The sequence below is a fragment of the Mauremys mutica genome, chromosome 11 (assembly GCF_020497125.1).
Source record: "Mauremys mutica isolate MM-2020 ecotype Southern chromosome 11, ASM2049712v1, whole genome shotgun sequence".
In the NCBI taxonomy this organism is placed as follows: Eukaryota; Metazoa; Chordata; order Testudines; family Geoemydidae; genus Mauremys; species Mauremys mutica.
Window position 1 is genome coordinate 55,355,827 of NC_059082.1, and position 22,587 is coordinate 55,378,413.

The following is a 22,587-nucleotide window of genomic DNA, read 5'->3' on the forward strand; positions in this document are numbered from 1 at the left end:
CTGAAGCCTATTAGTATCATCCTTAGGCATCCAGTGCCTATAAGTGCTAATATGACACCCTCAAGAGGGAGGTTATTTTCTGGGAAGATATGTTTATTAAATCTAGTTCTGACCTCTTCCAAGTTCACACAAGCAACACTGCATGTGGCCTCTTTCACACAACCCTTGTGTGTCTCACCCCATGCTGAAAGAGGCAGCTCCCATTAATCAAAACACAAATCCTAAATATGCAGCACTGAAACAGACACAACATCCACATTCATCTCTTAGTATAATATTTTGCAATATAAAATGATTTAAACAGTTTTCCCAAGGGCCTCACACTAATTTGCATATACTTCTTTTCCTCCTACCATGAGCAGTATTGGAACTCAGGCTGTTCAGGTGGGATGAGGGAAAGCATATTTTTGTCCTTGATGAGAAGCCGCCCATACCAGCTTCAGCATACACTTTATCTGCAGGTTACACAGCTATTTGTGAACTAGCACTAGAATGCTGGGTTATCAGCATTCTTGGGTTCTCTCCTTGGCTCTGAGAGCAGAGCCTGGTCTAATGGTTAGTTACAGCACAGACAAGTGGAGCAAAGCCCCTGGCTGAGTTGTCCACAGGGAATAAGCCTCTTGATGTAAAAGTTTAGCTTGAGTGGTAGTGGTAGAAGCTCAAAAGACAATGCATATTAGGTATAGAGACCGTAGCAGGATCTGTGAAAGGACTGAATGATAGCTGCTCCCCCAAAATCAAGGGATGAGGTTTGGGTTAATCCGAATTGCGAAGTGCACTAATGTAATAAGAGCAGTCCTTGATGAAACTCTTCACTGAGCTCATTGACCCTTCTCCAAAGCTATACAGGGCTTTGTGAAGCACTGCCGGTGTAGTGGCACGAACTGCAACCGGCACATTTCCCCAACAGTAGCAGTTACAGGCGTGTAAGGATGGCCTTTGCTTACCCAGAACAATGTGTTACCTCTGGACCTTTCACATCCCCTGGTCCTGGGGCAGATTTCGCATCCTCTAGTCCAGTGGTTCTCAAGCGGGGGTACACCGTACGCGGAGGTCTTGCAGGGGGTACACGGGGCAGATCGCCAAGGTGGAGGAACACTGGGCAAAGGCGAAGGGAGCCCCGGGACTACTTAAGGCTTGCCTGCACAATGAAAGTTACTCCATACTACATGAGGGTGCGAAGCTGAAGTGGAGCAACTGTTCGGAATAGCCGCAAGTGTGGACATTTCTGGACCGGGAGTTCCCCACGGGCCATGGGATCGGGGCATCTCCCTGGCTGGGTGAGGGGCTGCCCGGCTGAGCCGCTTCCGTTGGGCTCAGGGGGCAGCTGCCCCGCACCGCCACCAGCAGCATTCCTGCGCCGTGACTCAGCGCAGATAGCGAGCCGCGGCGCGCGGGCGGGCGGCCACCACCCCGGCGGGAAGGGCATGGGGATGCGTGGCGGAGCCGCGGGCGCACGACGCAGTTCCTCTGCCGGGCGCCGGCTGCCGAGCGCGGCGCGGCTCGGATTTGCATGCTCGGGCTGTGAATGGCGTTGCCGGCCGGCCCCTGGCACGGGGGCGGAGTCTGCGCTGCCTGCTCTGGGCTAGTTTGCAAGCGGGGGCCCCTTAGCCGCACCGGGGCGGCCCGATCGCTGGATCTGTCGCTCGCTGCTGGGCGGGCCCCGCGCGGAGCCGAGACGGCTGCCCGGTGAGTGTGGCTGCCCGGCGCTGGGTGCCGGGCGGGCGGGCGCCGCCGCGGGGGGCGGCCCCGGGGCCCTCGGAGGGGGGCAGGGGGTGCGGCCGCGGGCCGGCCGCTGGGCCCAGGCAGGGAGAGGCGCCTCAGCACGGCGGCAGCCCCGGACCCAGCTTCGCCGGGCGGGCAACCGTTGGGGCGCCGGGCTCGGTGCTGCCCCGAGGAGCCGCCTCAGCCCGGCTCCAGCGAGGGCAGGGCTCGCCACCGCCGCCCCTCAGCTTGGCGCGCACGTGAGCTGCGGGCTCTGCTGCCGGCCACCTGCCGAGAGGGCGTCCCGAGACGGCGCCGCGCGGCGTCCCGCCCGGGAGCCCCCGGCTGGCGGGTTCCCTGGGGGCCGTGTGGGCCCCGTGCCCTCGGGTGGGGCGAGCTCCCTCAGGACTCAGCCCCGGCTTGGCTTGGCCTAGAGGCCGGAGTCTCCTGGGTCGCGGAGGGACTGGGCGCTCCCGGCCGCGGGGTGGGGTGCACGGTGCACGCTGCCCGGGCTGGGGGACGGGACGGGACGGGGCTGGGCGACGAGCGGTGATGTACGTGTGAGTTTGTAACCCCAAAGGCCGGGCCCGAGAGCCAGAGTCGAGTTACTGCCGCCAAACCGTTACTGATCCGACAGTCAGAAGGCAGCTGAGCCCACCGCTCTTTGTAACCTAAAACCGGGTAAACAGCTTGGGCTGGGATCTGGTGCGCTGAGAGCGGAGCCTGAGCCCTAGCAGGCCGGGGTCTGTCCAGCCACACAGCCTGGAGATGGAAATTCAGTGGTTGATACTTGTTGCAGGCATCCAGTCTGGCTTCATTTCCTCTTGGGCCCTGGGGATGATCCCAGAGGAAAGTGAGGTGGTGGTGGTGAAGCAAATTCCGTGTGGAAAGCACTGGCTGGAGCAGGATGCTGGGGGAAGTGAATTCAGGCATTAAGGTCCTTTGCTACTTGCTGTGGGAGTGGGATCCACACTTGGGAATGCTGGAGTTTGCAGTTGCACTAAGGCTGGAGATCTGCTCCTGGGTGCAGCCAGTAACGTTCTTCTATTTGGAATTTGGCCTGGAGAGAGGAGGGGATGTATGACAGTTCCTGGACATGTTCGCAATTGTGGGGAAATCTCAACAGATTCTATACTGTGATGTGCACATCCCCCAAATAGTTTTGTTGGAATTAGTCTAGTGAATCTCCCTCAGCTGGCAAGAGCCCCTGGTGGACACTAGTGTGAGAAATGTCAGGCAGCCCCTGTTCCGAGGAATGCTTCGGTAGCTGTGAGCAAGCCTGGACTGCATACTTGGGCTGGAGTTTAATATCTGTCCCGCTTAGTAACTCATGGGTATGTTGTAGGGTAGTGATCAACAGGCAGTAACCTGGCTCTGTGCTAAGATATCCTTCCCTCAAAAATTTCTTATCCTGCAGTGCACACGTGCATTCCTCAGGACTCTAACTTTCAAACAGCTTCAGTTCACTGGGTGCATATTGGGTGCTGCTTGGGCAGAAGCTGGGATAGCCAGGCAGCTTCAATGGTCCTATTCAGAGGACCTGTCCCCTGCTGGCTCCTTGTTGTATCTTCCTGTCGCAGGCCCTGCTGGCCCAGTACCAGCAACAGCTCTGCCTCGCAATGTAATCCCCGCTAGTATGTGGGGGTGTCACAAGGGCAGTAGCTCCTCACTCTGCCTCATGGGCCACACTCAGGAAAGAAAAGGCTCAATCCGTATCCTTTCTGCTAGCTGCTCTACCGAGGCAGCTGAGGATAACGCCTGACACAGGGCTTGGTGGAGCACATAGCTTGAAGCACAGACACCTGGGGCTGCTCTTAGTTACACCGGGAGCCATCTTGGCCGTTAGCCAGCCCAGGACTGGGGAGGCAGAAAGATGGTTTTGAGTCACCCCCTTTCCCTGTTCTCCTCGGGGTGGCAAGTGTAAACTCAGTCCAGCTGAGGATGGAGCCTTAGATCTTCAGATGGATCTTGGATTCAGGAAGAAACATGTTTGTCACCAAATGCAGCCTGACTGCTTGGACAGCAGCCCTGAGGAGCCCTTGGCTATTGATAACATTCTCAGAGTCACTGAAACGTGAGTGAGACAGGCCCCATGAGCTCACTATTTCAGTCCTGGCACTGTTTCGCTCCATAGATTGCAGACAATATCATTGAGATGAGAATATTTTCATGCTACTGGCACTCCACACAAATGGCACACCGCTAACTGCACTCATTGTGTAAATCGCCTAGATGGCATGCTCATGGCCTTGGGACATGGGAGTCATGAGAAATTAATTTGCACTAACCTGCCTGAGTCCAGTGAAGGGCAAAATATACTGTGTGGGGCAGAATCCATGGCATGCTAATGTCCCCCAGGGCCACCCAGAGGATTCCTGGGGCCTGGGGTCTTCGGCGGCGGGGAGCCCCCGCTTCGGCGGTAATTCGGTGGCGGGGGGTCCTTCTGCTCTGGGACCCGCCGCCGAAGTGCCCCAAAGACCCGTGGCGGAGGCCCCCCGCTGCCGAATTACCGCCGAAGCGGGACCCGCCGCCGAAGTGCAGCCGGGTCTTCAGCGGTAATTCGACGGCGCGGGGAAGACCGGGAGCGGAAGAAGCTCCAGGGGCCCCGTTCCAGGGGCCTCGAAAAACTCTCGTGGGGGCTTGGGGCAAATTGCCCCACTTCCCCCCCCGGGCGGCCCTGACGTCCCCCATTAGGCAGAAAATTTCCAAAGTAAGTATAAGAAGTCAAGCAAAGGGACCTCCAGCCTTTCCTTGGGGAGCCGACTCCACAGCTTGATATTTCTCCGTGTCAGGGAGTTTCCCTGATATCCAGACTGAAGATTTATACCCCCATTACAGCTGGTTGTTCCCTGTACATAATCCTAAATAATTCTTCCCCTTCTTTGATGTCTACTCCCTTCATGCTCCTGGAGTCAATAGCTACTATACCTTCCCTGCCCCAGCTGATAGACACACAGCATGCAAGTGGGGCCTTCTGTATTTATTAGGGCTTTCAAGTGATTAAAAAATTATTAATGATTAATCGTGTGATTAAACAATAATAGAATACTATTTATATAAATATTTTTGGATTTTTTCCACATTTTCAAATATATTGATTTCTATTGCAACACAGAATACAAAGTGCACAGTGCTCACTTTACTTTTTATTATGAATATTTGCACTGTAAAAATAGTATTTTTCAATTCACTTAATACAAGTACTGTAGTGCAATCTCTTTATCATGAAACTTTAACTTACAAATACAGAATTATGTAACTTGCAAAGATAACTGCATTCAAAAACAAAACAATGGAAAACTTTAGAGCATACGAGTCCACTCAGTCCTACTTCTTGTTCAGCCAATCGCTCAGACAAACAAGTTTGTTTATATTTGCAGGAGATAATGCTGCCCATTTCTTGTTTACAATGTCACTTGAAAGTGAGAACAGGTGTTTGCATGGCATTGTTGTAGCTGGTGTTGCAAGTTATTTACATGCCAGATATGTTAAAGATTCATATGTCCCTTTATGCTTCAATCACCATTCCAGAGGACATGCATCCATGCTAATGATGGGTTGTGCTCGATAACGATTCAAAGCAGTGCAGACCAATGCATGTTCATTTTCATCATCTGAGTCAGATGTCACAAGCAGAAGGTTGATTTTTTTTTTTTTGGTATAGTTTCAGCATCGGAGTGTTGCTCTTTTAAGACTTCTGAAAGCATGCTCCACACCTCGTCCCCCTCAGATTTTGGAAGGCACTTCAGATTCTTAGATCTTGGACTGAGTGCTGTAGCTATCTTTAGAAATCTCACATTGGTCCCTTATTTGTGTTTTGTCAAATATGCAGTGAAAGTGTTCTTAAAACAAACAACATGGTGGGTCATCATCCATATAACATGAAATATATGGCAGAGTGAGGGGAAAAAACAGCAGGAAACGTACAATTCTCCCCCAAGGAGTTCAGTCACAAATTTAATTAACACATTATTTTTTTAACTAGCGTCATCAGCATGGAAGCATGTCCTTCGGAATGATGATCAAAGCTTGAAGGGGCACACAAGTTTTTAGCATATCTGTTACATAAATATCTTGCAACGCCAGCTACAAAAGTGCCAGGTGAATGTCCGTCCTCAGTTTCAGGTGATGTTGTAAATAAGAAGCGGGCAGCATTATCTCCCGTAAATGTAAACAAATTTGTTTCTCTTAGCGATTGGCTGAACAAGAAGTAGGACTGAGTGGACTTGTAGGCTCTAAGGTTTTACATTGTTTTGTTTTTGAGTGTAATTATATAACCAAAAAAGCCTACATTTGTAAGTTGTGCTTTCACAATAAAGAGATTGCACTATGGTACTTGTATGAGGTGAATTGAAAAATACTAGTTTTTGTTTATCATTTTTACAGTGCAAATATTTATAATAAAAATAATATAAAGTGAGCAGTGTACACTTTGTATTCTGTATTGTAACTGAATCAATATATTTGAAAATATAAAAAAAAATCCAAAATATTTAATAAATTTGTTGATATTCTATTGTTTAACAGTGCAATTAAAACTGCAATTACTCGCGATTCTTTTTTTGAGTTAATTGTGCGAGTTAACTGATTAATTGACAGTCCTAATATTTATTGGCTACTTTTTTTTTCGTTACATAGTGTGAAGTATATGAGTGTTTCTGTACTAATGAGTACTGGCCAGGGCCAGGAAGACCAGGGGCATTCCCAGTACAAGCCTTGGTATTGGCTGCTGATTCCCCAGCTAGTTTGCACTGCTTAGTGTTGGTGTACACAGAGTTGATCAGGGATGTCTCCAAGGCAAGCAGGAAGTTGATTCCTTTCTTCCTGTTTTTGTCCCCCTGGCTGCTTATTTCCTCTGAGAGGAAGAGCTGCATTTCTGCAGTAAAGGAAAAAATATCCATATGTAATGAGCAGGGAACAAAATGGTCCTGAGGTGAAGTCTGTTATGAACTAAGCATGGGCAAGAAAAGGATAGATTGTTGTGACTCCTATAACTTTACCTGAGTGGTAGAACCCCTCTTACCCATTGCACCATTCCCCCATAAAATTAGCATCTCTGACCCAACCAGAGATGGCACCACACTCACAGAAAGTGAGTGGTCACCCCAGACTGGCCATGGCACCACATCCATAGAAAGTGAGCTGGGAATAGAACTCAGGTTTCTTGAGTCCCAGTCCAATGCTCTCTAACACACTTTCTCTCTAGCTGCTGTAACTTATGGCAGCCTGTCTCAGGCTAATTGTGAGCTGCTGGGCAGCCCAGAATCCTTTAGGGCCTGCTCCCAGCATACTGCCTACATTGTAGCCTGCAAAGGGGCAGCATAGGATGACTTGCAAAGCCTGTATACTCAGCCTGGGCTGGGGGAATTCTTCCTTGGCCCTTTGCATCACCCTTTTAATGCCAGTGTGCCGCAGCATGTAGCTGCTCTGTGGAGTTTGGAGTTGGGGACAGAATCTGCCCTTTTATCTCCCTCATCCTGGTTCTGCCACAGTTCCCTCAAAGGGCAGTTGCTCTGCACATGACCACGTATTATTGGCGTTCTCTTCTTGGTGAGCTTCTGTAGATGAAGGCTGATAAGTGCTGTGCAGTGTTGAGTGAAAAGCAGCACCCACACAGCTAGTCCTGCTCTGGGACTTTGCTTGAGAAGCTTTTTAAAGCAATACACTTGCAAAAAATTTGAATACAAACTGGCTTTTCTGGTTTCAGGTATAGCTGGGAGCTGCCCAAATCTCAGGAATGTCTCGCTCTGTGCAAGGCAGGCCCATAATTGGGGCCAGTTGCTGCTGGATACAGGGCAGAGCATTGATTGTGTGTGGAGCATGCACCAGTTCCCTAGCGTGTACGTCCATTTCACACCTTGGTCCTGTGAGTTATGGGCCGCAGACATGGTGCCTCAGTCACAGGCTCTCATCCTCTCTGAAGGGGATTGCTTTTGTCTTGGTGCCTTCAGAGGGAGAACAGACTCTTCCCAACTAGCTGTTGTTTCTCCCTTGTGCACAGAAGGAGATAGTAATACTGGCATAAAGAGACCCCAGAGGATGGGGCCTCACTTGTCCTTCATGTGCACTAGTGGAGGTCATGTCCATCCCATCAAGGGGTAATTGCATCCTATTAGGGTATTAGGAGTTAACCCCAGCAGTCCCCAGCATTGAGAGGGAATAAACCCCAATAGGGTTAGTGGGAGTTATCTGCTGTCCCTATCCGTGGGGGTATTCGACCCTATTAGTATTGGTTGGCATTTCTCCCCAGCATTGAAATATTGACTTGTAGGGCCCTGGTCCCTTAGGGGCACCTCCCAGCTTATTTGTTCTACTCTGGCAACGGAAAGCTGATATAATTGGACGTTGGTGTAGAGCAGGGGTCCCCAACCTTTTTAGGTCCAGGGACCGGTTTCGTTTGCCGGACCCTCCGCAGGCGTGCCTGCGGGAGGTCCAGCTGAGCCGCGGGACGAGCGCTCCCTCCGCAGTCGTGCCTGCGGGAGGTCCGCTGCTCCCGGGGCTCAGCTGGAGCTTCCGCAGGCACGCCTGCGGGAGGTCCACCGGCTCTGCGGAAGCTCCAGCTGAGCCCCAGGAGCAGCGGACCTCCCGCAGGCACGACTGCGGAGGGAGCGCTCGTCCCGCGGCTCAGCTGGACCTCCCGCAGGCATGCCTGCGGAAGCTCCACTGGGTCGGTTCGCGGCCCGGTTTCTAAGAGGCCGCGGACCGGTACCGGGCCGCGGACCGGGGGTTGGGGACCCCTGGTGTAGAGAATCACTTTCCTGGCTCATGATGTGGGGAGCCTTTTTTCACTGAGGGAAACAGGGTGTGGCAAGAGTGCTGCTGCTTTCCAGCATGTCCCAGCTTCCAGACTGACCCAAAGGGACCACTAGCTAGGTGCACCTTACAGCATCCCTGAAGCTGCTCTAAATTGTGCCAAGGACTGGATTGACCCCATGGGGAGCGGCAAGGATGACGGTCAGCCACTTTTATGTCCCACCCATCTCATTGTGTCAGGCATAGCTGAGGATTTGAGGGGGTCTTGTTACCATATTTTCAAACACAGTTAGGCTAAGACATGGGAAGAGCCTTTTGCCTATTGCAAACCCTCTGGCATCTGTGTTAAACACAGAGCTGAACTTGTCAGGGACTGGCTGTGTTAAGTGCTCCCTGTGAATGCAGCATGACAGACCATACTAACACCATGCTGGCTTCATCCTTGCTTGAAAACACTTGGCATGCAGAGTCCTCTGGTGTTAGCTGGAATCAGATTCAAACCTGACCAAAATAAGCGTGAGCTTGTGCTTAGTGTAGGGCAGGCCTGCAGGGTGCATGCAAACATCAGGGTATTAGCTTTCGGGCAGTAAAACATCAAGGTATTAGCTTTGGGTCCTCTCTGAGGGACTGCAACCGTGTCGTTGTGGAGAGGCTTGCGTGGGCTACAGACCCTCAGAGGTACATCGTCCAGGGCTTTTATATTCCTGGTAGGGTCCCCCTTGGCGAGCAGGTCTGAGGTAAGGCTCCTGACAAACTGCGGTCCAAACTTCACAAGACCCCAACCGCGGATCAGGGGCATATGGAGGACCTTTTAGTCCTCTGTGGCTGTGAAGGTGGATGAGGGCCGCAGAAGGAGGGAGGCCCCTGGTTGTCTTGGATCCCCTTGCCACTGAGTCAGAGTTTTCCTCCTGTAAAGTCTCGTGTGGTCACTGCCTGTGTAACTGTTTCCCCACATTAAAAGATTTCAAGCACAGGCCTCTGCCAAAGGGCTCTCACCTGCACAAAGCCCTGCAGTGACGGATGAGTGGTGGTGAAGACAGGAGCAGTGATTTCTGGGAGTCTTCAATCACAAATCTGCACACAGGTGGCAGCTGTGCGATGGATGAGACAGAAGTGCATTTCCGCAGCAGTGGCTGTGACTGAGCAGGCCTCTTTAGGATCCCCTCTGCTCACCCTAGATGGGGAGGGTGCTAGAAAAGCCCCAAACATAGGCTGTCTCTCACTTTTCTGACTGGATGGCTGCATCCAGTGGGATCACTCAACTCCATGGCCGAAACGAGAGATAAGACGCTGCATTTCGCCACCTGGAAGGTCTGCACCCTTATGGACTCTCAGCACAGTGAATGCCCAGAAGGAAAAACTGCCATAATTGCCAGAGAATTGGCAAGACTCAGCATTGACATTGCAGCCCTTAGTGAGACCCGCTGGGCCGGTGAGGGCCAATTAAAAGAGGATGGAGGTGGCTACACCTTCTTTGGAAAAGAAAGCCATCTGAAGAGAGATGCATTCATGGAATTGGCTTTGCCATCAAAAATAAGATCACCAATCAGCTATTGGAGCTTCCTGTGGGAGTCAATGAATGTCTCATGACGCTTCGGGTCGAGCTCAGCAACAACCAGTATGCCACAGTCATCAGTGCATACGCCCCAACACTTGATGATGAGAGAGACAAGAAGAAGCAATTTTATGCTGCTCTTGATGCAGTCCTCACAGCCACACCTAAGGCAGACAAACCCACCCTCCTGGGAGATTTCAATGCCAGAGTTGGATGGGACTCCCAACTCTGGAGCAGCACAATAGACAAAGAAGGGGTGGAAATGTAAACCCCAATGGTATTCTCCTCCTCAGCAAATGTGTGGAGCATGACTGGCTCATTATAAATACCATCTTTAGGCAGAGTAACAAATTAAGACCACCTGGAACATCCTTGGTCCAAACACTGACACCTCCTTGGCTATGTTATAGTCAGAGCTTGAGATTACACCGATGTCCGTATAACACGAGTCATGAAAAGTACGGATCCCTGTTGGACAGTCCATCAATTAGTAAGATCAGTCACGTATCTGCAACTCACTCCACCACACCGCAAACACCCAAAGGCTAAGTGAAAGTGGTATAATGTCAAAGCACTTCAAGACCAAGCTAGCTGCAAGACATTCCAACACCTCTCTGAGAAACTCTCTAACTTGCCTGATAACATCACTGACATTCAAGAATACTGGGATCAACTTAAAAATATGATTCACAGTGCATGTGCTGAAACTATAGGATATTCCACTCCTTGGCACCAAGACTGGTTTGACGAAAACAACAAGGAAATCCTTGCATTAATTCAACAGAAAAGAACTGCATTCTCTAACTGGCAAAATGATTCCTCTAATCAATGAAAACACAAGGCTTATCACCTGCTCAGAGCTGAAGTTCAAAGAAGGCTATGTGACATCAAAAATAAGAGGTGGTAAGAGAGGTGGCCTCTGAGATCCAGGGTTTTGTAGATCAGAATGATATGAGAAGGTTTTTTCAAGCAACAAAAGCTATATATGGGCCAAGCTCCAAAGACCCAACCTCCTTAGGTTCTTAGGATGGCTCTACCCTCCTCAAGGACAATGCGGCTGTTAAACAACGCTGGAAGGAACACTTTGAAAGCCTACTAAACTGTGAATCCATGGTCTCTGAAGACACTATCGAGTTTGTTCCACAACACTCGGCAGTGGAACACCTTGCTGATCCCTCATCTTCTGAGGAGGTCCAGCGTGCTGTCACCCAGACGAAAAAAATTACAAGACACCAGGCCCAGGCGGCATCCCAGCTGAGGTTTTTAAAGCTGATGGAATAATGCTCCAGCACAAACTTTGCAAACTCCTCGACAAAATCTGGACCTGTGAAGAAATTCCACCTGACTTTAAGAGCGCCAATATTGTTACAGTATTCAAGAAAGGGGATAAATCTTTGTGTGGGAACTACAGAGGTATTGTCCTCCTCTCCATTGTATGGAAGATCCTTGCCTGGATCCTACTACACCGCCTTCTCCCCCTTGCCAAGGAACTCCTCCCTGAATCACAGTGTGACTTCAGGCCATCCTGAGGCACAACTGACATGATCTTCATGGCACGATAGATTCAGGAGAAGTGAAGAGAGCAACACCATGAACTGTTCATGGCATTCATTGATCTAACCAAGGCCTTTGACTCTATTATGATGCTCTAAGGAAGGTGCTCTGTGGTAGGTTTGGTTGTCCACAGATATTCATTTCCGTCATCAGACTATTCCATGATGAGATAACTGCCACCATTCTGTGCAACGGCTCAGAGACCGAACCATTCATCATTTGCACTGGTGTCAAACAGGGCTGTGTCATTGCTCCAACACTCTTCTCCATTTACCCTGCCGTGTTCCTGATTCTCATCCGCGACCGCCTTCCTGATGGAATCAGAGTATTGTATGGATGGTCAACTGCTCAATCTCCAACATCTCCAGACAAAATCTAAGATAATGAGAATTGGCTTCACTGATTCAGTATGCAGACGTCATTCTTGTACACGCAGAGGATGACCTGCAAAGTACCCTAAATCTTTTTGCAGATGCCTATCACAGCCTGGGTCTTTCTCTCAACATTGGGGGAAAACAAGCTACTCTACCAGCCTTCACCTGCACAAACTACTCTTCATACTCCACAAATCACCATCAGCAGACAACCCGTGGAAAATGTGGACCATTTTCCATACCTTGGCAGCCAGTCTCCCAAACAGCCGACATTGAAACAGAAATTGAATACAGGATCTGCTGTGCCAGCCCATCCTTTGGAAGACTACTCAAACCAGCCTTCAATTATAGGGATCTGAAAACAGGCACCAAGATCTTGGTTTACAAGGCAGTTGTCATCCCCACTCTTCTCTAAGAGTATGAGACCTTGGTAACCTATAGACGACATCTCAAGCAGCTGGAGTGGTTCCAACAGCGCTGCCTCAGGAGAATTCTCAGGATCAGCTGGGAAGACTGATGTACTAACATCAGCATTCTCTCTGCAGCCAACATCACCAATATAGAAGCGCAGGTCGTGAAACACCAGCTTTGCTGGGCTGGCCACTGTGTCGGTATGGCTGACATACTGCTCCTGAAGCAAGCACTCTTCTCTCAGTTAAGTCAAGGAAGAAGGGCTCACGGAGGGCAGCAGAAGCGCTTCAAAGACATACTGGAAGTGCACTTAAAAAGGGAAGCATCAACCCAACAAACTGGGAGGACTTGGTGCGGAACAGAACATAGTGACGCCACACCATACACCAAGCCACAGCTCCCTTTGAGGGGAACAGATGTGCTCATGAGACAGAGAAGCAACAAAGGAGGAAAGAAAGGGCACAACACTTCAGCCAACAGTTGTGTCCTTCAAGATTACACCTGTCACTTCTGTGGGAAAATTGGGCTCTTCAGCCAGTTAAAAACCCACCAATGAATCCCCTTGGCAGACATCATCCTCTCATCGAGCGATAGCCGAAGATGAAGAGAGAGAGAGAAGCTTTCAGTCAGACATTCTACTGACAAAATGCACTCATCAGCAGGGGGGGTAAGAAAACACACCATTTGGATTATTGGGACTAGCCCCAGCGTCTGTCCCATCCCTGACTGCAGCGTTCACTACTCTCATGGACCAGTCTGGAATCTCTGGGTGATGGGTGCTGAGTAGTCTGTTGTGCTACCCAACAGCTCTGAATGTTTGGAGCCAAGTCCCAATATCTGATGAGGCATTCTTTTCTTTAGGGTTGGGCTTTTGCTCCTGGAGCTGCTCCTGTAACTCATTCTCCCTTTGTTCCTCTTTCTCACTTTCCTTATTTGCATTTCTTTTTGTTTTTCTGTCTCCTGCCCAAGCCTGCAGCCCAGAGTTGTGCACTTTGCCTCAGCTCTGTTTGCCCCAAGTCTAGGGAGAGGTGCTCTTACCGCCACAATTTAATATGCGTATTGAACATCCAGGGGATCACACCTGAGATTAGCCCTGGTCACTGTGAGTTTGCTGTGTGCTCTCAGCCCTAGATTTCTGAGTACTGAAGAGGAGAGACAGACTGGTCTCTCTCTTTTCCCCCTCCCCCCCCATCCTCCCTTAATTCCTGTTTAAAGCCATGTGACAGAATGGAGACAGCTTGAGCCTCCTCATTCAGGGGCAGTCTCAAGTTTTGCCCCTGCTGGTTGCAGAATCTGGGGTGTAGTACTACCCTGGCCATGTGCCATTCCATTCTCACTCTGCCCTCTTCCTTCATTCAGTTACCTCTGCCCCACTGGGGAAGCCCCCTCCCTGGCAGCGGAGGCAAATCTGCAGATATCCGCAGACCGTGTTTGCAGATCGTGGGATGGATGTGGATCCACATTTTATATCTAGAGCCTTGCAAATCTGCGGATATCTGCTTTATATCCGCGGACCATGTTTGCGGATCGGATATGGATACAAATAATTTTGTATCCATGCAGGGCTCTAAGCACAGAGGCCCTTGCCTGGACATATTCCTCAGGGTCAGGTATGTTCCCCACACCTAATCTGTGGCTCTGTTGCTCCAGGTAGATGGCACAAAAGGGCATTGGGCAGTGCTGAATCAGGCCCACTGTGTTCTTCAGAAATGACCACTCTCCCCCTACCATGGGAATTCTGTGTAAACCCTCAAGTGAAAGCTGTAAGCTAATTCCCCTGTGGCTGGCTTGGCACTGACTCTGGCATTGCACGGCCCTCAGTCAAAATTAGGAGGCCGTTTTCCTCTTAAGACGCCATATAAGTAGCATGTTTGGTGTCTTGTAGGCTTCATGGGACTGGAGATATCTGGTGCAAATGTTTTGTGAGCTGTGTCACAATGCTCCATGGTGGGCTTTATCACAAGGCAGAAAAAGAAACTTTGTTTAGGGTCCATAGTCCTTTGTCTCTGCATTCCAGCCCAGGGCAGTGATTAGCAGTCCTAGCACATTCTCGCTGGGGGCAGGCAGGGCCTGGGGCTAGGTCTTGCTGAGTGTAGCATGATAGGGCAGTTTATTCTGGGCTTCATGCTCAGCTATAATTAGCTGAAGTTTGACCCTCCTTAGACAAGCTGAGTTTCTGCACAATGTGAACACAGCCTGCTTGGTGCAGACTATCTGATACAGATAGGGTGACTAGATGTTAAGGGGAAGATATCGGGGTGGGGGGAGGGTTAACACTCACCTGTCTGGGAGTTTGGCGGCAATTCAGCGGAGCGCCCTTCAGTCGCGGACGATCTTCGACGGTATTTCAGCGGGGAGGCAATAAACCTTGCACCAAAGACAGAAGCACCCGCCGCCGAAGACTGTCCGTGACTGAAGGACTCTCCGCCGAAGACCAGGAAACAAAATATCGTGACAAATGGCATCCCGATCGTACTCTGGTCAGGACACAGGACAAACTCCTGAAAATTGGGACAGTCCCGATTTTATCGGGACGTCTGGTCACCCTAGATACAGACAACATGACAAAGCAGCCCAGCCAGTTCCCCTTTCCCATCCTGCTTGTCCAGCAGAGATGGTGACAGCCTGCAGGGGTCTCTGCCAACACCGTTTGTTACTCTGTGTGGGATCAATCCACAAGCTCACTGGGAAGAGTCAAGGTTGTAACATCTCTACCTCTGACTCATTTGAATCTCTCTATTTTCACCCTATGAAGCAGCCTGCTTTAGGATTTTTCCTTTGAGACAGCATCCCTGTCCAGTGGTTGTGGGATCCCACATGGAGAGTGAGCACAGATGCTTCTGTTCTCACAGACCCCAACACTAATCACAGCCTAGGTGAGCTCGTCAGTTCCTCCCGATTCTCACAGCCATCACCAGCCCATGCTGTGTTCCAGCACAGTTCTTCTGGCATGTGGGAATGCCACAAAATCCTGCACCCAAAGGCTGCATTCCACCTCCTTCACTTTCTCCCAAAGGTAGGGACCGCATTAATTTCCCTGTAGCTGTAAATCTGCAGAGGGGGATAGCCCTAAGCCCGACCCTATTCCCATCTTGGCAAACCATGGGGGCGGGAACATGTACCTCAGGCTTTCTCACTGTAGGGAGCTGCTCAGTGCTGTATGTGCATAACTGTTATTGTGGAGAATCCACAGGGGGAGAAGGAACATTGGATGCTGGCACCTATAGTTCTGCCTGCATTGTGTGAATTGCTGTGCCACACTGCTGTGGTGGAAGCTCTGGGAGCACACTGTGTCCCTGTCAGGAAAAGTCTTCCAGTGCTACAGGAGGAAAGGGGTCACTGCAGCGTCCTTTCCCAATGACCCCTTTCTCCAAATTCCACATGGCTCAGCCCTGCCCCTATTCTGGGGGTTAGTACTGGGTGGGTGCTGGCTTGGAGGCGTTATAGTACTTGGAAGTCTAAGCAGAAAAGCTCCTTGCACCCCCTGTCTCCATCCTCATAGCTGAAAAGGACAATTCATTTTGGTTTCGTGGTCAGTTATTTTCAGTAACTCAGAATTAACTTGCTAGCAGGCTGGTCCAACAAATTATTACTTGGGCTGTTAATAAATCGCAGTTAACTCATGCGATTAACTCAAATTAGTCCTGATAAAAAAATTAATCGTGATTAATCGCAGTTTTAATCGCACTGTTAAACAATGGAATGCCAATTGAAATGTATTAAATATTTTGGATGTTTTTCTACATTTTCATATATATTGTATTCTATGTTGTAATTGAACTCAGTGTATATTATTTTTATTATAAATATTTGCACTGTAAAATGATAAACAAAAATAGTATTTTTCAATTCGCCTCATACAAGTACTGGAGTGCAGTCTCTTTGTGAAAGTGCAACTTACAAATGTAGATTTTTTTTTTATATAACCACTCAAAAACAAAACAATGTAAAACTTCAGAGCCTACAAGTCCACTCAGTCCTACTTCTTTTTCAGCCAATAGCTAAGACAAACAAGTTTGTTTACATTTACGGGAGATAATGCTGCCCTCTTCTTATTTACAATGTCACTAGAAAATGAGAACAGGCATTTTCATTGCACTTCTTTAGGCAGTGTCACAAGATATTTACGTGTCAGATGCGCTAAAGGTTAATATATCCCTTCATGCTTCTTTATGTGCCAGATATGCTAAACATTCGTATACCTCTTCATGCTTCGGCCACCATTCCAGAGGACGTGCTTCCATGCTGATGACGCTCGTTAAAAAAAAAATGTGTTAATTAAATTTGTGACTGAACTCGGGGGAGAATTATATGACCCCTGCTCTATTTTACTCACATTCTGCCATATATTTCATGTTATAGCAGTCTCGGATGATAACCCAGCACGTGTTATTCGTTTTAAGAACACTTTCACTGCAGATTTGACAAAACACAAAGAAGGTACCAAAATGAGATTTCTAAAGATTGCTACAGCACTCGGTCCAAGATTTAAGCATCTGAAGTGCCTTCCAAAATCTGAGGGGGACGAGGTGTGGAGCATGTTTTCAGAAGTCTTAAAAGAGCAACACCCCGATGCAGAAACTACAGAACTTGAACCACCAAAAAAGAGAATCAACCTTTTACTGGTGGCATCTGACTCAGATAATGAGAATGAACATGCGTTGGTCTGAACTGCTTTGGATTGTTATCGAGCAGAACCCATCATCAGTATGGACGCATGTCCCCTGGAATGGTGGTTGAAGCATGAAGGGACATACGAATATTTAGCACATCTCGGACATAAATATCTTGCGACGCCGGCTACAACAGTGCCATAAGAACGCCTGTTCTTACTTTCAGGTGACATTGTAAATAAGAAGCAGGAAGCATTATCTCCTGCAAATGTAAACAAACTTGTTTGTCTGAGTGATTGGCTGAACAAGAAGTAGGACTGAATGGGCTTGCAGGCTCTAAAATTTTACATTGTTTTATTTTTGAGTGCATTTTTTTTGTACAAAATTTTACATTTGTAAGTTCAACTTTCATGATAAAGAGATTGCACTACGGTACTTGTATTAAGTGAATTGAAATACTATTTTTGTTTTTTACAGTGCAAATACTTGTAATAAAAATAATTATAAAGTGAGCACTGTACACTTTGTATTCTATGTTGTAATTGAAATCAATATATTTGAAAATGTAGAAAAAAATCTAAAAATATTTAAATAAATAGTATTCTATTATTGCTTAACAGTGCCATTAATCACTTGACAGCCCTAATTACTACTTGTATTCCAGTTGAGCCTAGAGGTACCTGTGGTTCGTGCTGTACAGATGCATAGTGAGAGATGATCCCTGTTCCAAAGAGCTTACAATCTAGAGCAGCGGTCTCCAACTCTTTTACGCCCAAGATCAATTTTTGAATTTAAGGTAAACCCAGGATCTACCCTGCCCCTTTCCTGAGCCCTGTCCCTTCCCCAAAGCCCTGCTCCACTCACTCCATCCCCCACCCCGTCACTTGCTCTCCCCCACCTTCACTCACTTTCACCGGCCTGGGGTAGGGGTTTGGGAAGGGGTGTGGGCTCTGGGCTGGGGCTGAGGGGTTCGCAGTGTGGGAGGGGGCTCCGGGCTGGGGCAGACGTGTTCCTGTGGCCCCTGGGGGGGAAGGAGGGGCAGATGGCATGTGGCTCCGCATGCTGCCTCTCTGCAAGCACCGCCCCCGCAGCTCCCATTGGCCACAGCTTCCCGTTCCTGGCCAATGGGAGCTGCAAGGGCAGTGCTTGCAGGCAGGAGCAGTATGTGGAGGGAGACCCCTGACCCGCCTACGGGGCTGCCCTGGGCACTTCCGGGAGTGGCGTGAGTCTGGGGAGATCCTCCAAGATTGACTGGTTGGTGACCACTGTCTAGAAATAGACAAGACAGACAAAAGGACAGCCATTAGAAGCAGGAAGAACCCAGTCTACTGGATTCTAACAGATATTTATGCAACCCTTTGGGCATCTTGTTGAGGAGGAGAACCCCCAAACTCGCTGACTGCAAACAATCTGCCGGTACTGATACCAAGGAGAAGTGCCCTGTGTCTGAGTGGCTTAGGTTTTGAGACTCTTACTATGACGTGGTCAAGAGAGGAAATGCCTTAAAGTTTCCCATCCACTCTGTGCGCTGATGTGAGCTTTTCATTGCTAAGGACCAAGTTCAGCTGTGGTATAATGGAATTATGAAACTATGGTATTTATGGTGGAGTCAGTGGGAGTTGCACCTTCACTGTGTTTCCCCTAAGTGATTCCTACATGTGGAACCTGTTAGGATGTTTTTGATTGCTGTGGTGTTTGCTGCTTTCTTTTGGTTCAGCATTAATTTAGTTGTTTGACAGGATTGGCTGACGCCCGTGTGAAAGCAGCAATCAGACTGACATTGACAAAAGAGACCTGGGTAGAGAGGAACAAAATAAATTTGCAAATATGTTTCTGAATATTTCAATCAGCACAAACTGGAGAAGTCATATTGCTTTTTATTTGTGAGCGTTCAGGAAACTGTGCTCATGTGCCATTGATAGCAAAATGAATAGCTACAGAGAACAGTTTATGGGCAACCCAGAGGTTGAAATTCTTCATCCAAACTACCCAGTGAATCCTTTTGAATAATAAATGTGTTAAAGAAAATCCAAATCAGCTCAGGAAAAAATAATTAACCGACAAAGGGGCTTAATTTTAATAGGGAAAATAGCTTTAACGCTCAGTGATGGTTAAAGGGTATTAGATTCTTTTCAATGAATTAAGAGATAATATAAGATTTTCTATGGAAACCTCATAATGGAACTGAGGAGACTTGCAGCTTTTGAGAAGGAAGTGGATCTACACACGTGAGGAGTGCAGGAGGACTGTAGTTGGACTAGTGTGCTAGTATCATCATGGCTGTGTGATTCTTCCTTTGGGGCCTGGCATGAGATAGAATTCTTTATGTGAATCTAGGTGGCTAAGTGGCTTTTTCTCTGAGGAGGCTGATTCTGTTATAGCTCTTCCCTCCTTTTCCTTTTCTTTTGAAAATAATGTTTTAAAACGTAAGTTCCCAGACCTGAAGAAGAGCTCTCTGTAAGCTTGAAAACTTGTCTCTCTCTTACCAAGAGAAGTTGGTCCAATAAAAGATATTGCTTCACCCACCTTGTTTCTATAATCAGGGCCGGCTCCAGGGTTTTTGCCACCCCAAGCAGGGGGAAAAAAAAATTGCAATCTGCGGGAGCTCTACTGCCACCGCTTCAGTCTTCAGCCGCAGGTCCTTCCCTCTGAAAGGGAGTGAGGGACCCACTGCCAAATTGCCGTGGAAGAGCCGGACGTGCCGCCCCTTCCCCGTGGCCACCCCAAGCACCTGCTTGCTGGGCTGGTGCCTGGAGCCAGCCCTGTCTATAATACCCTGGGACCAAACTGCAGTGTTGTTGTAGTCAACAACCGGTTCAAAACATAGTTAGTTCAAACTTACAGAACTTGAGTGTGATTCTAAAGCTCTGTCTACACTGACAGTTTTGTTGTTAAAGCTTTTGTCGCTCAACGGTGTGAACCACCCCTCACCCCCCCCCCCTCGAATGACAAAAGTTTTAATGACGAAAAGCACCAGGGTGGACAGCGCTTTGTCTGTGGGAGCCGTGCTCCCAGCGATGAAGCTACTGCCCCTCGTTAGAGGTGGTTTTATTTTGTCACGGAGAGGGTTCTCTCCCGGCAGTAGATTGGCTACACAGTGCACCTTACAATAGCATGGCTGCAACGGCGTGTCTGCACCATTGAAAGGCGCAGTGTAGATAGAACCTAATTGTAGTAGTAGTGGAATTCATAGGTGTTCCTATTGTTTATCTGAATGTATAGGAGTGAGATCTTGGGGAAATGTATCTTGTCAGTAGTAATGCATTCTCTTGCTGAACATCTCAAGCAGTAGTGATGCTGAGCGTATCATTCTGTTGCTTTGTCAGTGACTCCGTCAGTCTGTCACTCATGCTGAATGATTTAAATGTAGAGCTGCTACCTTCAGATCATTCTTATGTGAACAGATAAACCAGCGATTGCCCATTGCCCCTCCTCTGGCCGGGGGGTTATTCTTAACCTTTTGAGATTTATGACATCACTCAGTCTTCTTATAGTTGTTAATGTTGACTCTCTGAATAGCTATTAGTGAAAATTTCTGAGGCTGTGTTCAGGGATTGTTAGTTTCTTCGTCTCACATCCTGTAGGACAGTGGTTTCCAGACTACAGTACCCCTTTCAGGAGTCTGATTTGTCTTGCGTACCACAAGTTTCACCTCACTTAAAAACTACTTGCTTACAAAATCAGACATAAAAATACAAGTGTCACAGCACACTATTACTGAAAAATTGCTTACTTTCTCATTTTTACCATATAATTATAAAATAAATTGATTGAAATATAAATATTGTACTTGCATTTCAGTGTGATACTTGAGCCTGTTTTTCACTTGTGAGCCTTGTCTGAACCCTGAGACCCAGGCAGCGGGGCTGGAGCATGTAACTTAGCTTCACGGGGCCACCTGTGGCGTGGGGGCCCTGGCAGTTGCCCTGCTTGTCACCCCCTAATGCCGGCCCTGTACTCGTGATCCCCCTAAGCCCCTCCTATGACCCTCCGGGGGGCTGCAACCTCCAGGTTGAGAAATGCTGATCCCCTACATACCTCCAGGGTATGCATACCCCTGGTTGAGAACCACTGCTGTAAGATACTGATATATTGTTGGTATAGGGCGAAATTGAGACATTTTTCTCCTTACAGTTGGGGAGATTTCCAGCACTGGACAGCCCATCTGGAAGAATGAGAGAGGTAAAGGAATTGCTAATTATGAGAGGTATCTGCACTCTGAGAATACTATATGCAGAAATTCCTGTGTCCCTTGCCCTTCTCATTTCCCCATTGCCCCCACTGTCTAGAGACCCCCAAGATGCTGACTGGTAAGCATGCTTGCATCACATTTCTTAAAAATATTATCTGAAGTCGCACTGGATACTGGTCTTTACTGCTTCACAGGTTTTGCTGTTCTGTTGTGATTCAGTGGAACCTAAGACTTGAGTCCATGAGTTTAAAAATTCTTGAATTTGATGAAGAAAATATTCATGGCCATTCTTATGTTATTTCTTCTTATGCTTTTATGACATGGGATGTTTTATAGCCTGCACCCAGAGTCTACCCACCATTTGTCTCTGCTCCCTAGCAGGGTGCATACTGCAACAGGGTCCAACAGGCAGTGGGTCAGGTGCAGTGTTTCAACTACTCTGCTAGGCTGCTACTGTCTCCCAAGCTCAGCTCTGTGCACTGGGGAATTTGGTTAGGGGACTGGAATCAGCACCCTGCTAGAGCCTGAGCGAAGGGAGATGCCTCGCCACGATAACAGGTTCAGGAAAAGGACCCAGGAATTCCCTAATGCAGCAGGGAGCACCTTGTAAGGGAGCTGGGGCTGCCATGCAGTGTAGGGCAAGGCTTTTCAATCCGTCTCGTAGCCTTCACAGCCCCATTCTCACCCCTCCGTCAGAGCAGCCTCATTTGTGTTTTTGCTGGAGAGCCTTGATTTGATCCGCTGCAGTTCTGCCATTTCAGATGTTCCAGAACATTCATGACTGACCCTCCATTTTCCAGCATCTTGTGTGCCATCAGCACCAGTGCACAGAGAGTGTAAAACATGCCTGTTTTGAGTTAAGAGCATTTGACACCCTCTTTGCTTTGGATGAGGAATAATACAAAAGGGTCAGGGCAGGGGAGACTCCGCCTCGAGTCATTACTGATAGATAAAGAGGAATGGATCACAGAACTAAAAATTAATGGTATCATAGGTACAAGTGATCATGATGGTGCAAGCAGAATAAAGTTCAGGCCAGTAATCTATCTACTTGGTGCTTTGACAGGGCCAATTTCACAAAGCTGAAAACAATTTTGAATAAGGCTAAGATTTTGGCACAGGTATTTTTTAGTAAAAGTCACAGACAGAATGTGGGCAATAAACAATAAATCATGTAAGACGGAGCCCCACCGCCCAGGGCTAAAGTTGTGGAGGTCACACAAAATCATGGAATGCGTGTCCTCTCTGACCGACTCGCAGCCTTAATCATGAGCCAAATCAGCTGGGAAGAAGAATTTAATGAGAAAAAGGTGAATTATAATTTAGAATAATTTAAAAATACCTCACTAGATGCTCAAAAAACCACAATTCCACAATTGAGGAAGAAAGCTGTGCTGTTTAAAAAAACAACTTGGTTTAAAGAGGAAGTGA

At 48.3% G+C, this 22,587-nt stretch overlaps 1 protein-coding gene across 7 annotated transcripts in view; it reads left to right on the forward strand.

Annotated features, from left to right (window-relative positions):
- Positions 1–22,587, forward strand: part of RHBDF1 (rhomboid 5 homolog 1) — a 97,020-nt gene that overhangs the window by 305 nt on the left and 74,128 nt on the right. Inside the window, exons 1-2 of one of the 7 annotated variants that reach the window (XM_044981209.1) lie at positions 1,194–1,216; positions 21,099–21,146. The exons of 1 other annotated variant lie outside the window; for it this stretch is intronic. The gene's annotated coding sequence lies outside the window, so the exon portion shown is untranslated. Of the gene's footprint in view, positions 1–1,193; positions 1,281–1,480; positions 1,690–21,098; positions 21,147–22,587 lie in introns of those variants that run through there. 5 more of the 7 variants (XM_044981210.1, XM_044981206.1, XM_044981208.1 and 2 more) reach the window with 5 other exon arrangements.